Genomic DNA, 14,818 nt, shown 5'->3' with positions numbered 1-14,818 from the left:
AAAGTTAATCAAATTGGGAAAGTTAGCTGGCATATTTACCATTTCAGGGGCCATACTGTATTTTTACAGAGAGGTGAATTGAGTTTGCATTCACAAGAGTAACCTATGCAAAGTCAGCCCTGAACAGCAGCAAACCACAGAGGCAAAATGTGGTTACTGAAAAATATGTTCATGGCTAGAGAGGTTGGTATTTTGATTTCGTCTTTAAGACTAGTCAGTCTTTTTGTATGTTGATAAATAGCTATGAGAAGCCCACTTGGGTTGTATCTGTGGGACAGCATTTCCTGTCCAAGGAAAAAGAGACAGTTTGGGGTACGCTGGCTGTTTTGTTTAGCATAGAAAAACTGTAACAAGGCTCAAGAACTGCAAGCTGAAAGCACACAAATTCAAACCAAATTAGATGTTTTAATTATGCAACCGAGTACTGAAGAAAGGTCTGAACGCTCCACCTCCAAGTGTCTTCATGTCTGTAACGCAGGAGTCCAGAGCGGGTGGCCAAATGGCCCCCGGGGACTGCGACCAGGACGTGCATGGGGCATCCAGGGAGGAATAATATTTTAGGATTTATGGTGCAAAGCTATAGAGTTTGTGGCGGCTTGAGAAGGTGGGATCTGGGACGAAGCGTGACGGCAGGGCTGCGGCAGGGTCTCACCAGCTGCTTGCTCACAGCCCTGCAAATGAGCAGTTGCAAGTCCAGAAGCACTAGCCTGCCTTGGGCGGGACAAGGCCACCGGTAGGAGCTGCCGGCTTTCCGACGGCAAAAAGGCTCAGTGCCTGGAGGTAGTGGGCACAGCTATAAATCTCTCATGGGAAATAAGTAACGTGTTGGGAATCTTTGGCAAGTTTAATTTAGTAACCATGCCACAACCTCAATGGGGGTTTTGTTTGTTGGAGACTTGTTTATTTTTTCTTTATTTTTCTTCATAAGTCTGCTAAATTATTTAGGGGATGAATTTCAAAATTAGAAGATGCGGCACTAAAAAGGTGATGAATATTTTATGAAGGGTTCTGGGATTTTCTGGTATCAAAATACATGTTGCAGCCCTGGAGGCTCTGGTAGGGAGCCACAGGAGCCCCTCGCTCCCCCGTCCCAGCCGCGGTGCCCGTCGCGGCCACAGCAGGGAGCAGAGGGGTCCCTTCGTCCCCCGATCCAAATCGTGTCAGGGCTCAGCACTTTTCCTTTTTGGTGGTAAATAGGAAAAGAGTATTTTGTATTAGTGGAGTTCCTACATATTTTGAGAGTGATTTTTAGATGGCAAATGTGGGCCTTGTTTTATATACACCAGGGGAGAGGGAAAGGGAGTTGCAAAAGCTGCTTGAGAGTGCTCCCAGCAGCACCAGGGGATCCGCCGCTGCTGGAGAGTCCGGGGGGTGGTGGGGGAGCAGGAGCCTGCGCAGAAATGGGAAGCACAGTCCGGTAGGGACAGAGTCCTGGGAGGTTTCTCTGCAGAGAGAGGAGCAGCAGGAATAAAACGCCTGAGCCTTTCTGGAGGACGACCAGCAGTATCCTGGAGGGGTGTCTTTGAGCAGGTCTGTCTGCACCTCGGTGGATCCCTTAGCGACCTTTCAAGTCAGACAAGATCTGCAGTGAGTACTAATGGCTACAGTCAGGCTTTCTCCAGCGCAATTTACCCGTGTCTAAATGTATGTAAAATAAGTCCTGATGACACTTTTTCTTATGAATTAGCAGGTCTTGCTGACACAAATCAGGAAGTCAATACAATATTCAGCAAGCACATTAAATCTCCTTCTAACATGCAGCATGCTGAGACACTCTTCGTTATTACCTTAAAGTACCAGAAGCTGGAGGAATGCCAGCTTCTCCCCTCTGATGGCAACAACAATGACATAGGCAGAAATAATTAGCTCTCTGCTACACGGCTGGCATGGATGATGCTGTTCTTCAAAGCATGTTTCTCTCCCTTTAGCTGCTATGCAGAAATCCTTGATAATTAATCAGCTCTTGGTGACACTGCAACACTAATAAATCCTGAAGAGCTGCGTTTAATGTGTTGTGCAGATACACAGACCCGGGTGTTTTCAAGACGGTTGTGCTGCCGACGGAGCCTGAGCCGGGGTAACAGCACAGCGCGGCTGCGGTCGAGGGGCTCGGAGACTTGTCCACGTGGAGGATCTGCCAGTGCAGGCAGTGGCAGAGCAAGTCCTTGTCCTTGAACCTAAGAAAGAAAGAGCCCTTTGGGCTTCCTACAGTCTTTGACTACAATAGGTAAGAAGAAAATCTTTTCTGGCAAAGAGAGCCTATTCTGATTCAGTGGATTTTTAAAGGAGCTAAATTATCACCCCAAAATACAAGCTGAAACTTTTTCTCTTGAAGTTTATCAAAAATCTGACTTTTCTTTCTTTAATTCCCTCTTTGATTATTATACACATCTACCTTTCCTGCTTTGTTTTCCAAAGCAGGAGACCCTTGGCTCTGGGCAAGGCTGATCTTGATGGGATGCTCTGGCAAGAAGCTCTGGCAGCTGCCTGGGGCCCTCGCCCGCAAGAGCATCTCCCTCCCTGCTGTTGACCAGGCTCTGGGGGCGGACTGCACACCTTTCTTCTGTTGTTTTTTCAGGAGTGGGTCCTTAAGAAAACGCTAATGAAAGTTCTGCTCTGAAGGTCCGATTCTGGAAAGAGAGAACAATTTCTTGCTGAGAGATGACTTCATGGAGTTCATGTCCTAGGACAAGTAAGCTTGCAAACTCATAAGCTTGGGGTGAGAGAGCACCTCAACCGCACCCAAACACGTCTTTAGATAGCTAAGGCTGTTCATGGGAATCCTTCGTTACTTAATGCCACAAATCAAAGCGTCGTTTCACAGCACCACAAAACAATTCCTTTGGCCATATCAGGAGGAGGAGTTATTTTTTTCTCACCAAATATGTTGCAGTTATAATCTGTACCAGAGAATAATTTATTCCTCCATTGCAATGCTGGAGATGCTTTCTCGCTTTTACAGCATCAATTTCTCCTGCTTTTGGCAAATACTGTAACAAAGAGCAGGAAATGGTTTCAAATGTGTCCATCCTACTGACATGGATTGTAATGAGAGTAGAAAGTGGGCCAACATTAGCTCTCATAGTGTCAGTAGCAGAAGCCTGAGTGCCAAGCCATTTTAATTAATTATGTGCTAATAGTCTCTGGGCTGATGCAGCGTTCAGCATACTCTATGTGTACAAGTTATACTCATCAGTTCCATTTTTCCTTCCTGAATAAAAATTAGCAGTAATCCTTCAATTCTGTGGAAGCCTTCTGTTGCAATCCAAAAGTCAATGCAGCATTCAGGCTTCATATGTACTTCACCATTCCCCTAGGCCGTTGTTTAGATGGTGTTTTTGGGAAAGTTAAATACCATTAGTATCCTGTGTCCTGCTTTGGCACAGCAAAGTCACTCCAGAGCTGCTATGGGTAAGGTTTACAACTACTCTGGGGCTCCAGGCAGCCAAAACAGCAGAAGCACAATGGCAAATAGGATCCTAATAGCCAGAAATCCATAAGAAAGATTTTTATTTTGGCAGATGCTTTTTCGGGTTTGGGGGTTTTTTAATGTCATCTCTTTCCCTACGGGATGGCTGTCTTGGTCTCTTGGCCATAGGCTGATGGAAAGTCCCTTGTTGCAGTGAAGGGAGGGATGTCCTCTCTGGACCTTTTCCCTGTGAAACCAAATATTTCAGAAGTGCCTGGACTGATCTGGAGAACTCTTAGTATGATTAAATGTAGAATTGGAGGGAAAGCAAAATCTGCCCATGGTGCTGTGGCAAAGTCCCTGGAATTGATGGAGGTTTCTCTGGTAGAAGACAGTCCTGGAGGAAGGCAGCTCACCATTCAAGGCTGATTTGGAAGGATTTGGGAATTTGCTGTCTGGCTCCTATTTTAATTCTTGTTTAGCTGTAAATACTCCCTTAACCCGGAGTGGATGGCAAATATCAAAGTCAGATGATTAAATGATTGCAAGTGCTAATGAAGTTCCTAAATAAGCAAAGACATTCAAATGCAATGGGCTTTAGAACCACATCAGGTCTTTATGAGATTGCAGCTTAAAAATGAGATACACTTTTCCCCCAGCTTAAAAATGAGATATAGTTTTCTCCTAGCTCACCGGAGCACGGCTATTTTCAGACTAAAATATCTCTTCTGTCCAGGCGGGAGAGCACTGCAATACTCAGGGTATTTAGTAATATAGTAAATGTACAACAGTCATGGTTATTTTCACTATTCTCTCTTCCACTTAGTATTTATTTTGAAAAGAGAGATTGTAGCTTTCTCTGCAGGTGCCATGAGATAATGTGTGTGATAACCCCATTACTAGATTACACTCGTAGCTTTCTCATGCAAGATGACGTACATACAAACCAAAAATAAATTCAAGCTCTTTTCCTTTGGTGGGCCTACTTTTGACTGGGAAGAACACAGAGAGGGCTCTGGTTAAAAACCACGTATTCATTCCATATAAAATAAAGTCTCTTCGATTTTAATCACACCCCTACCTCGAAGACCGTGCTTTTTCCTCTGGGTACACAACCCCCCCAGTGCTTCCATTTTCTCCTGAGCACATGGACCTTTCCATCGAGGCAGGCACGGTATGTGCCGACAAGACCCTGAGAAAATCACTGCCCCACTCATTGCGGGAGAGCTGTAATTTCAATTAAGGCTGCTCTCTTTGCTGCTTGAAATGAAGATGAGTAGAGCAGGAGGCTGACTTTGGAAGTTTCTAGTGGTAAATATCCGGAGACTACTATCCCTGTCAAAAGGGATGGATGTTTCAACAGCTAGTCAGCCAATTTCACGCTAAAATTAAAGTTGTCAGTCATCAGGTGGCCTGCTTGGTAGATAAGTGATATTACAGTTTCACATACCCAACCTTTTTCCATTGGTCAGAATTTGATGCAGAATCCTTGCTGGCATGCCATTGACACATAAAATGTAGCAATTATTGCTAGCATTTTTATTCTCAAGGTTTTTTGGCACATTGAGCTTAGATTCCCATTTGCTTGGTTTAATACATGTAAACAATCCAATTTTTCATCAGTTCTGCTCAAGAGCTCATCAGTGACTGCATATGGGTGTAATCAAGTAAGCATCGTTTACTAAATTCAAAGCTTAGTTCTTTTCGTTTCCATCAGTTACCACTTCTTTTTACATTTCCTAGAACAGCTCCACATTTTTAAATAGCATTAGTCAGGATTCTTTTTTGTTTGTTTTACTCTTACCGTTATAATTTCAGTTCTTCTTTTTTTACTGCTTGAAATGTAATTCTACTTTCCCCACATAATTCCTTTGGAAAGCCAGATGGACAGAAATGGTCCCATGCTATGCTGAAATACTCCATCTTATTTATACAAGATAAATCTTGCTCCTAAGCAATTCTGAAGAACGTGCTCATTATATAATATCTACTGAATTTGTCATTCAACTCGTTCTTATTTCATCTTTCATCATTCTGATGTTCTTCTCTATACACATGTACTGGAAAAGGGGGAAAAATAAAAGCTGTAGAGAAGATGATGACAGGAATCTTGTGAGATGGATGAATTTGTCTACCACTGTTTTGCTCCCATGATGACAAACAGATTTTTTTTTCCTCACCCTTTTTTCCTCTTCTCCCTGAAGTACACAGAGCTCCCTCGGGTTAAGCAGAAAAGCTGCTTGGTGGCACCACCGGGGAGCAGAGCACAACGCCTGCTGCTCAGTGTCAGGACTCCCAGCGGACTTGCTGATTTTCTGTGCTCAGGATTTCATGTGTCGAATTACTCCTGATGTGCGCTTCTGGAAATTCATCCATGGAAAAAATACGTATATTTCATCAGGAGAACACACTAGACTTTTTGGGAACGTGGATTCCTAGCAAGATTATCTGTGGTACATTTCTGATATCTTCACTTTATTCAGGTACGGCTCTTCAAAGCAGCCTTTCAAAGGGCAGAAATCCCCAGTGCGGTGCTCAAAGACTGAGGCTTCAAGGCAGAGGGAGTGAAAACCCTCCCGCCGCAGTTAGACATCTCAGCAGACCTCAGCGTTTCTGACGCCTTCTGCAGTGCCTTTGCTGCGCTGTTGTGCTGATCGTGCCCGTGAAGACAGACTGTGCTTTTCATTTAGTACAGTGGCAAAAAGCCATTAGCACTAAGACGGTGGCTGGTTTTTTGACCCCTTTGCCTTCTTTGTCTTTCCAAGCTTTCTAGCGCGGCCTTTTGTGTTCGCCATGCCATCACCAGTCTCAAAGACCAAGGAGCGGTTGGGCTGTGCAGCCCCAGCAGAGCGGCACAGCCTTTCCGCCCGTGCTTTCCTCCCAGCCCACGTCCCCAGGAGCGAGATTGAACACCAGAGCCTGTCCTGTGCCCAGGCGGGAGCAGACGTGCTGGGGAATCTCCAACAATTTAACTCTCTGCCACAGATATTTTCACGCACGCCTGGGTCCGCACTGTCCTTAATTGAAATCATCCTGTCGTTGGTTGCTCTCATCCTATCCTTTGTGGGAGTTCCTTCCCCTCCCTGTGCTTTCTGCTGGCATGTTTCCAGCCGAGTGTGGTGTTATGGGAAGCAGCACGCTGTCTTCCAGTTTTGTCTACCTCTTTGAGCTGAAATATTAAACCTTTTCCCCATAGGCCTTCCTATTTCTCCCATTTACTGCATAAATGCTGCATAAAATGCTGGGATCTCCTTCATCTGGACCCAAGTGCTTCGTGATGACTATTAAGAGATATCTTACAAATTACAAACTATCTGTTCTATTGTAATGGTAAAGGCTTCTGCAGTATCACTTTTTTCCCTTGAGAGGGACAGAGAGTCTCCCCATTTTTACTAGTTTTCTTGACTTTAAGGTGCTTGAAATTCTGCTTCCAACAGCACAAGTTAAAAACTGAGTTAGAAAAAGCACACCAGTTCCTCCTGTCCTGTAGGATCAGACTCTTCAGCTGACTTTGATCATTGTTAATTTATTTGTTTCACCACAGTTCCTCATTTGATCTTACTATTCACATGTTTTCTTTGACAGGCTGTTGTGCAGGACTGCTGTTTCACGGTTCACTTACAGTAGCAGGAAATTACGTTGTCTCCACAATGTTCAGAGTTTCCAGCTCCGAAAGGTCATCAGTAGGAAAAGTCTGTGTGAGGAAGTACGTAGAGGTGTGGCACCGATCAGCTAAGTCAGTGCCACTGGTTCGCAGCGGGCACCCAAGAATAGCCATCCCTCCTGGTTTTAAGAGGGAGGAGGAAAGACACCTCATAGCTCGTGAGTTTCCGTATTAAGCAAGAACAGTTTTGTGTCAATTAGCAGAAGTACAAAATGAGGTCGTACTTTTAAAATGACTCATTTTCACCAGTCAGTCCCAAGGCCCTGATTCAGCAAAGCCATAAAGCTGCGCTCGTGCTCTCCCAGCAAGCCTCAGCATCCCGGCCACAGCACGGGCGCCTCGAGAGCATGGCTCTAACACATGCCTTCATTTGCTATCATGATTAAAGAAAATAACCCAATCCTTTTGACTGCTGCTTAAAATAACTTCAAAGGGCTTTTTACATGGAGAATTTCTTGTGGAGGCACGGTACAGCCAAACAGCATTTTAAGAGTCCTCATCTCAGAGATGTGGCCGTGTTGCAGCATTGTAACATGGAAGAGGCTTTACTGTAATGTTCTAGAGGTCAGGTTGAAAACCCTGGTTTGCTTCTTAAATCCGATGTTTGTAACTTGATAACGAAGCATTTTTGAGCAATTTTTCATTGCAGTGGCTTGTTACTTAAGTGACTGCACAGATAGTTAATTCAACTTGAATGTTACACTAAGGAAAAATCATATAGTCTACAGAGCAATATGGTTGAAAATCCTTTTGCAGTAAGACAAGGACATAGTATTTATAATATTGGATGAGCTCGTCATGTAAAAATGGTAAAGTAAACATAGAAAACTACCATACTGCTATGCTATTTCCTTCCCAGTCATTATTTATGCACCTGTTGTCTTAGACTCCAGTTATTTGTTTAGTAACCGTATTTGTTAATAACTGTAGTTGTAAAGGTACCTTTACCTTTACAGATTGTTAGGCTTGGATTCAGAACAGAGTGAAAACAGAGCTTTATCTATGTATACTATCTTATATCAGTAGGCTAAGGCAGACGTTTTTTTAGTGTCCCCCCTCATCTTTAGCTATGGAAAAACGTGGATTAGTCAGAGGAGGTGGTGAACAGCACAGTGGAAAGTTCTTACACATAAACTCTGGAAAAAAATGTGACCTTAACAAAACAGAAGTTGGACGCACTTGGCATCCTGTAAATAGTTTGGTTTTACAGCTGCTAAAAGGGCGGAAGAATAGATTGCAATCCCTGAGCTAAAGCGCTGCCAGCGCCCAAATTGCTCAGGAAAGTAATAAGTGAAAGACCTTCCCTTAACAGGGTCTCGGCGGCCATAGGAAGAGGCAGGAGAGCGCTACAGTTGCTTCCACGTGTGGCTAGAAGCGTCTGTCAGCTGCAAGGCCAGTGTGCGGCCAGAACTGCCACAAGCAAAGGCTATTGAAGTGCTCGAGACCAGAAGATGTTCTTGCAACACGGACAATGGTTAAACAACATTAACAGCGTTAACACATGAACACAGTGAAGGTTCCTTCTCTGAGTTTCAAATGCGAGAGTGTAAGGTGGACCCCTCACAGCTGTGGTAAGTAACAGCCAGCAGTGGTGGCGGAGGTCTCTGAATGGGCAGGTCAAGAGCCAAGAGCCAGGCAGTCAGACCTGGGGCACTTCTGGTCTCACCGTGCCCATACAAACCTGCCCTCTTGCTGTGCCGAGGTTTGCATTGTTCCTGGCCAAGCGTGAGGAGAGAGGCTGTTCACTCCACGGAGTTAAAAACTGTGATTGTTGTTACTGCTTTGTGTAACAAAAAGTACAGAGAATTGTTTCCAAAGACTGTGTTAGAGCTGTGGTTTGATCACGCTGATAGTTGGTGCTTTAAAAGCCATTGGTATTAGCAATTACTCCTAGTTGCTAGGACATTCTGAAAAACTTTTCTTGCCTCACACCATTTGTTGAGAAAGAAGACTGTTCTCTGCTGGATCTCCCGATCTGAAAAGCTCTTCTCTCTTAGAATTTTTCTAAGTAACATTTCAGATGCATGAGACAAAAATAAGCAAAAAGGGCACTGATCTGTTTGGTTTTTTAAAAAGTTTAAATGCAAGTTAAGCACCTCTTTAGGTACAAAATGAAACTTCCTGATAGCTATGGATGAAGATTTTTTTACTGGTTTTCAGATTTTTTTCTTATTTGTCAAAGTGAGTTGACATTATCAAATTGCATCTTGACTTTGACAGAAAAACTGTCTCCTGCCCAAACCTGGCTATTACCTCAATATGATGATAAGGTTTTCATGTCATTCCATTCTTTGAGAAACAAGTGTCAGCTGACTTTGACTTACCACTGAGTCAGAATACCGCTTCACTTCAAAAGGAATCTGCACAGAGCCGCCAACACGGATGCCGCGAGTGGAGCAGAGGGACCCCGCCGTGCTCAGCCAAGCTGCGATTTCACAACAGCAACGACGTGCCCATGTTAGTGGAGAACAGATAATTCCTCAGCATCCGATCTGTCTCTCTAAGATCTCTTGCTAGGTAATTTAAGAAATGAATTATTTTTTCATGAGCAAAAAATATTAAACAGGAATTTTGAGTTCTGTGATTTTAAACACTTTGTTAAAAAAACAACAAAAAACTCCAAAACATAACCACAAACAGGCAGGCTGACTTTTCTTCGTGATTCCAGTTAAGAGCTCAAATAACTCTCTTGAACAGGATTTTCTGGGGTCAGTGTTTCTGTCTTAAGTGAATTCCCCCATTCCATCAATGTGCGCTGGCAGCACAGAACCCCCCCCGCACCCCGGGCTGCATCCCCGGCAGCGTGGGCAGCAGGGCGAGGGGGGGATTCTGCCCCTCTGCTCCGCTCGGGGGAGACCCCACCTGGAGTAACAGGTCCAGAGGAGGCCCCGGAGCTGCTGGGAGGGCTGGAGCCCCTCTGCTGTGAGGACAGGCTGAGAGAGCTGGGGGGGTTCAGCCTGGAGGAGAGAAGGCTCCGGGGAGACCTTCCAGTCCCTGAAGGGGCTCCGGGAAAGCTGGGGAGTGACATTTTACAAGGGCATGTGGTGGTAGAGCAAGGGGTAATGGCTTCAAACTGGAAGAGGGGAGATTTAGATGAGATCTCAGGATGAAATTTTTCCCTCTGAGGGTGGTGAGCCCCTGGCCCAGGTTGCCCAGAGAAGCTGTGGCTGCCCCATCCCTGGAGGGGTTCAAGGCCAGGTTGGACGGGGCTTGGAGCAACCTGGGCTGGTGGGAGGTGTCCCTGCCCAGGGCGGGGGGGTGGGGGGGGACATGAGTTGGTCTTTAAGGTCCCTTCCAACCTAAACTATTCTATGATTTGTATCTCCTCAGCCTCGCTGACCCTTCGCAGAGGATGACGCTGATGTCGTGCAGTGCTGCTTCACCTGGAAGCCATCTCCCACCGTCAGCCAAATCCCTCCCATCCTGCCTGATGCCCAGCCCTCCAGCAGCACGCACGCAGCCCGCCTGCCTATCCACATGGCCAGCCTCTGCCTGCGGCCGAATGACGGGAACGTAACTCCACTCACCTGTGACTGCGTTTTACAGCGCTCCCTCTCTCACCAGCACTGCCTGGTTCCACTGCCGAGAAATTAGATCAAATAAAAGCTCAATCGTTTTGCAATGAATTGCAGCGAGGCAGCACTGTCAGTTTAATTAGCTCTTAACTCCAAGCTCGAAGCCTCTAATAAAGGTGCTCAGGAGCAGACGGTTAGCAGAAATAAAACGAATGATGGCAGCGTTGTTTCTAACAGGCTGGTGCTCTTCAGAAGGGAATGGTGCACGGGGAACTTCTCTGCGACTCACCAAGCCCGTAACCAGCTGTGCGATCCAGAGCACAGAGAGCAGGGAAATCGGCTGGAAAAGATCACACACGTTGCGTTGGGCCTGGTACAAATTACTTTAGGGGGAAACTTCCTCCCATATGAAAGTTCAACTTAGGCTGGAACACAACATAAGCCTTATTTTTCAATGTTTTCAGTGGATTTTGACAACGGAGACCCTGTGGTGGCCTGTTAAACCATGTAAGATGTAATCTTTAAGGATTTTAAAGGAAAGATTCCTAGAGGCATGTCCTGGATAATAACAAATCTCTCAAGAGGGCTTGAATCTGCAGAAGAGGAATCGACTAAAACCAGCCAATTCATGGTTGCTTACTTATTGACATGGGACTGCTTCAGCCCCTGCTGTAGCCTGGAAAGGTGGGAATGAAGGTGTGAATTTAGTTTCTCTGACAACTTTGATATGTTTTTTTCATAGCTGATGGAAAGCTGAACTATAGGCAGTGCAGGGTAAAGTGAGGGTGACCGAGCACTGGCACAGGTTGCCCAGGGAGGCTGTGGACTCTCCATCCCTGGAGATATTCCAAAGCCATCAGGACACGGTCCTGGGCAACTGACTCCAGGTGGCTCTGCTTGAGCAGGGGCCTGGACCAGATGACCTCCAGAGGTCCCTTCCAACCTCAACCATTCCATGGTTCTGGGGACTGGAGCAGCGTCCAGTCCAGAGCAGGCTCAGAAGCGCCTGTTCACTCCTGTACTGATGAGCTGCTCTGTTCAGTCCCCGTTTCCTGAGGAGGATCTGCTTTTCACTGGACAGTCTTGGACATAAGTGACCATTGTGCTGGCAGCTGGATGGTTTTGGGAAGTACAAATAAATGTGGCTCCAAAGGAACAGAGAAGTCTTGTTCTACTTTTATCTCTCTTTTTTTCTCCCCATAGGGAAGGAGTGAGGTGTACACAGCCAACTGGGTCACCTCTGTGGGTGTCAAAGAGGGTGAATAATTGCTAATTTTTATTTGATTCATTTTACACCTTTCCTCTCCTTGGCCACCTGAAGTTCTACTGAGCAGATGATAACTTCCCTGGAAATAAGTCATCATAGCAAACCCTTCCGTGAAAAGTTTTTGGGCTGTAGCTTATGGTACATAGATCATTTACAGCATTTGCTGTTAATGATAACTGTTTTTATTGGGCCATTCAGTCTTGGGCAATACTATGACGCCCTCACTGGAGGGACAGTAAATACATAAATCACATGTTTACAATGATGAATCAACTATTATGACTTTTAAAAACTTTGTTTTCTGAAAGTATTTGCTCTCTTTGCTTGAAACATATTGTTCATGCCAACACATTTGCTAAGAAGTTTGCAAAAAAACCGAAGACAAAACAGATAAACGGAGAAAACACATATGTTTTAAAATGGGAGACTCATTTTTCTAAGAACATTTGTATGTTTGTCAAAGTCCCCAAGTACGAGCAGTTTTTTTCATTTGACTGAGACAGACTTGCAGCCCAACTAGACTTGATGTGAATTAGTAAGCAAGACCCTCCAAAATCTGCTGCTACAGGAGAAACATGTTGCTGTATCCAAAACATCCAGAGGGGAATTATGCAAAGAGATTACTCATCACCGAAGCAAAGTCTTAATTGCAAGTTCCCAGCGCTGATTGATGTCTGGGCCACAGCACCAACTCCTCTCCCTGCGCGCGTCCCCTTTTGCGATAGGAAAAGGTTTTTGCCTCCCCTGCAACCGATGGTGGCTGAGACTTGACTCTGATCCCACCCTTCAGGAATATGCATTGCAACAGCACGGAGCTGAGCGGAGGGTGGTCCCGTATCACCCGCCCAGGCTGGTGGCCAGCAGGACATCGAGCCCACGGTCAGGAACTGAACTGTGCACCCACCTGCCAGCTCTGGCTGTAGCGGCCGTGCCCCTGACGACGTCTCTTTTGCTGGATGGGAGTAAACTAGACACAGTCTGAATTCCTGCACAAACGGGGATGATTCAGGATTTCTCTCTGTCACAAACCTACTGTGAACTTTCAAATATTGACTGACAGCACCCATTTCTGGAACACACAATAAAAGCTGTAATTAAAAAAAAAAAATGCTTTTACCTTTGTGGTTGCAGAGAAAGGCATGAAAATGTGACACTGGCGTAGGTGGATGGCTGAGAAACAGAAATAATAACAAAAAAAATCAAATTAAAGGAAGCACAGGTTGTGTTAGTCTCAAAAATCTCATTAATTGAAAAGAAATTAGATGGTCAAGTTCTTGAAGCAGAGGTCACTGACTCTACTAGTTTGCCTTTCTGACAGTTGGTGTTGACAAGAAGCTCATAAAGTTATACACAATTTTAGAAAAATAAGTAAGAGATAATTTAGTATTTTCTGTAACTTGATAACTGATTATTTCTGGGCTTGAAAGCAAGCTATAAAGGAGTTAATGCAGTTGCTGCGGAGGGGAGTCCATTGTCTGTGCTTGGTGCTGCTGGACCCGCTCCTCCGTCCCCGCTGCGCCCCAGCTGGCTCACGCCCCGTCTGGAAGAGGGGGGTTTGTGCCGTTACTGCCTCCCGCCCTGCTTGAACCACCCGTGCGCAGCCCCCTGCCCTGCGCGGGGGTCCCCTCCCGCCTCGCCACCCTGGCGACGGCACCTGCTGGGCTTTGGGGCTTTCTTTCCCCCCGGCGCTGCCTAATGCAGGGAGCATCCCGGGATCCATCCCGGCCTCCGCAGGCGCGGTGTGGGGGCACCTGCGGCACGAGGGCACACGCAAGGGCAGGCAGAGCAAAACCCCAGCGGGGAATGGCCAGGGGGGTGTTCAACAGCCACCCAAGGGCTGGAAAAGAGAATTCATGAAGGAGGGGGAAAGGAAAAAAAAATAATAATTTGGCTCTCCTGAGCCCCCCCAGCAGGCTGGAAGGGGTTCCCTGGGGCAGGGACACGCTGCTCCCTTGGGAAAGGGCTGTGCTCCACGGCGCAGAGCTTGTCCCTGCGCCCTGTGTGGAGGCCAGGACACCCCGGGAGAGGAAGGGCAGCAGGGGGGAAAGAGAAAGAAAGTGAAATATGGAAAAACAAAACTGAGAAAGGAAGCTCAGAGAGGGAGCAACGAGGGCAGCGCTGTCAGGAGCTGGCAACCCAAAGACATCCATCTTCCCCATGCGAGGCAGAGGGGAGCTGGTACCACACAAGGTGGCTAAAAGCAGAGTCTTTGCACCCTGTCCTGTGCCCTCCCGCGGGTGTACGAGAGACCTGCAGCTCCACAGCCCTCGGAGCTGACACTTCCCATCCATTCCCGTCCAAGCAAGCTGCTGGGAAGCCACGGAGCAATGCCACTTGTGCTGCCATCGCTCCTATTTTCAGCTCCATGAGCTCCAGAGGAGCGAAGCAAGGCGAGGGAGGATGGGGGCACCGGGCTGCCCGGAAACCCCAGCACAGCCCTGATTTACCCTCCTCGGGCTCGGGGGCAGCTGATGGATGAGGCTGTGGCTGGGTTGCTCTGCACGAGTGGCGTTTCGATTTGGAGAATTCACTGGTTTGGGCTTGTGTGTTTTATTGAGTAGCAAAAAAAACCAAAAAAACCCCTTGGATTTTGTGCTGTACAAGCATTTCTGAAGAGAGGTGTGGGGCTGGCAGCAGACTGCAGGGCGAGCGACAGACTTTCCGCACACACTCCATATGGGATTGGGGTGGCACGTGCCCCTCTCTCCTGCATTGTTGCAGTGGGCCATTTTGCCTGCTTTCTGGGAGGTTTCTTTTCCCTGATTATGTGAATAATTAGATCTGTTTCAGTATTTACAGGAGATTGCTAAACACTTAATTTCAGGCGAGCCAGATCGCGTGGGGTGATGCCACAAGCCATATGGGTGGGAGGGAGGAGCCCAGCTCAGGTGTGTCCTGGGGACATTCTCAGCCTCCTTGAGGGGAGTTAATCAGGCTCTTAAATGGCCCCAGGTGGCCTCTGA

At 46.5% G+C, this 14,818-nt stretch overlaps 1 long non-coding RNA gene across 2 annotated transcripts; it reads left to right on the top strand.

Annotated features, from left to right (window-relative positions):
* The first annotated feature begins 2,026 nt into the window (after nucleotides 1–2,026).
* On the top strand, nucleotides 2,027–13,056 carry LOC141747456 (uncharacterized). Of its 2 annotated transcripts, none has more exons than XR_012588738.1 (5): nucleotides 2,027–2,227; nucleotides 2,579–2,692; nucleotides 8,386–8,644; nucleotides 9,430–9,590; nucleotides 10,404–13,056. It is a non-coding gene; the product is annotated as an uncharacterized LOC141747456 (long non-coding RNA). The 2 variants fall into 2 exon arrangements; XR_012588737.1 differs by having other exon boundaries at nucleotides 9,294–9,590.
* Nucleotides 13,057–14,818: the final 1,762 nt, after the last annotated feature.

Source organism: Larus michahellis, chromosome 8, assembly GCF_964199755.1.
Source record: "Larus michahellis chromosome 8, bLarMic1.1, whole genome shotgun sequence".
NCBI lineage: Eukaryota > Metazoa > Chordata > Aves > Charadriiformes > Laridae > Larus > Larus michahellis.
The sequence above is the reverse complement of the archived record's forward strand: the minus strand, read 5'-3'. Positions and strand labels throughout refer to the sequence as shown.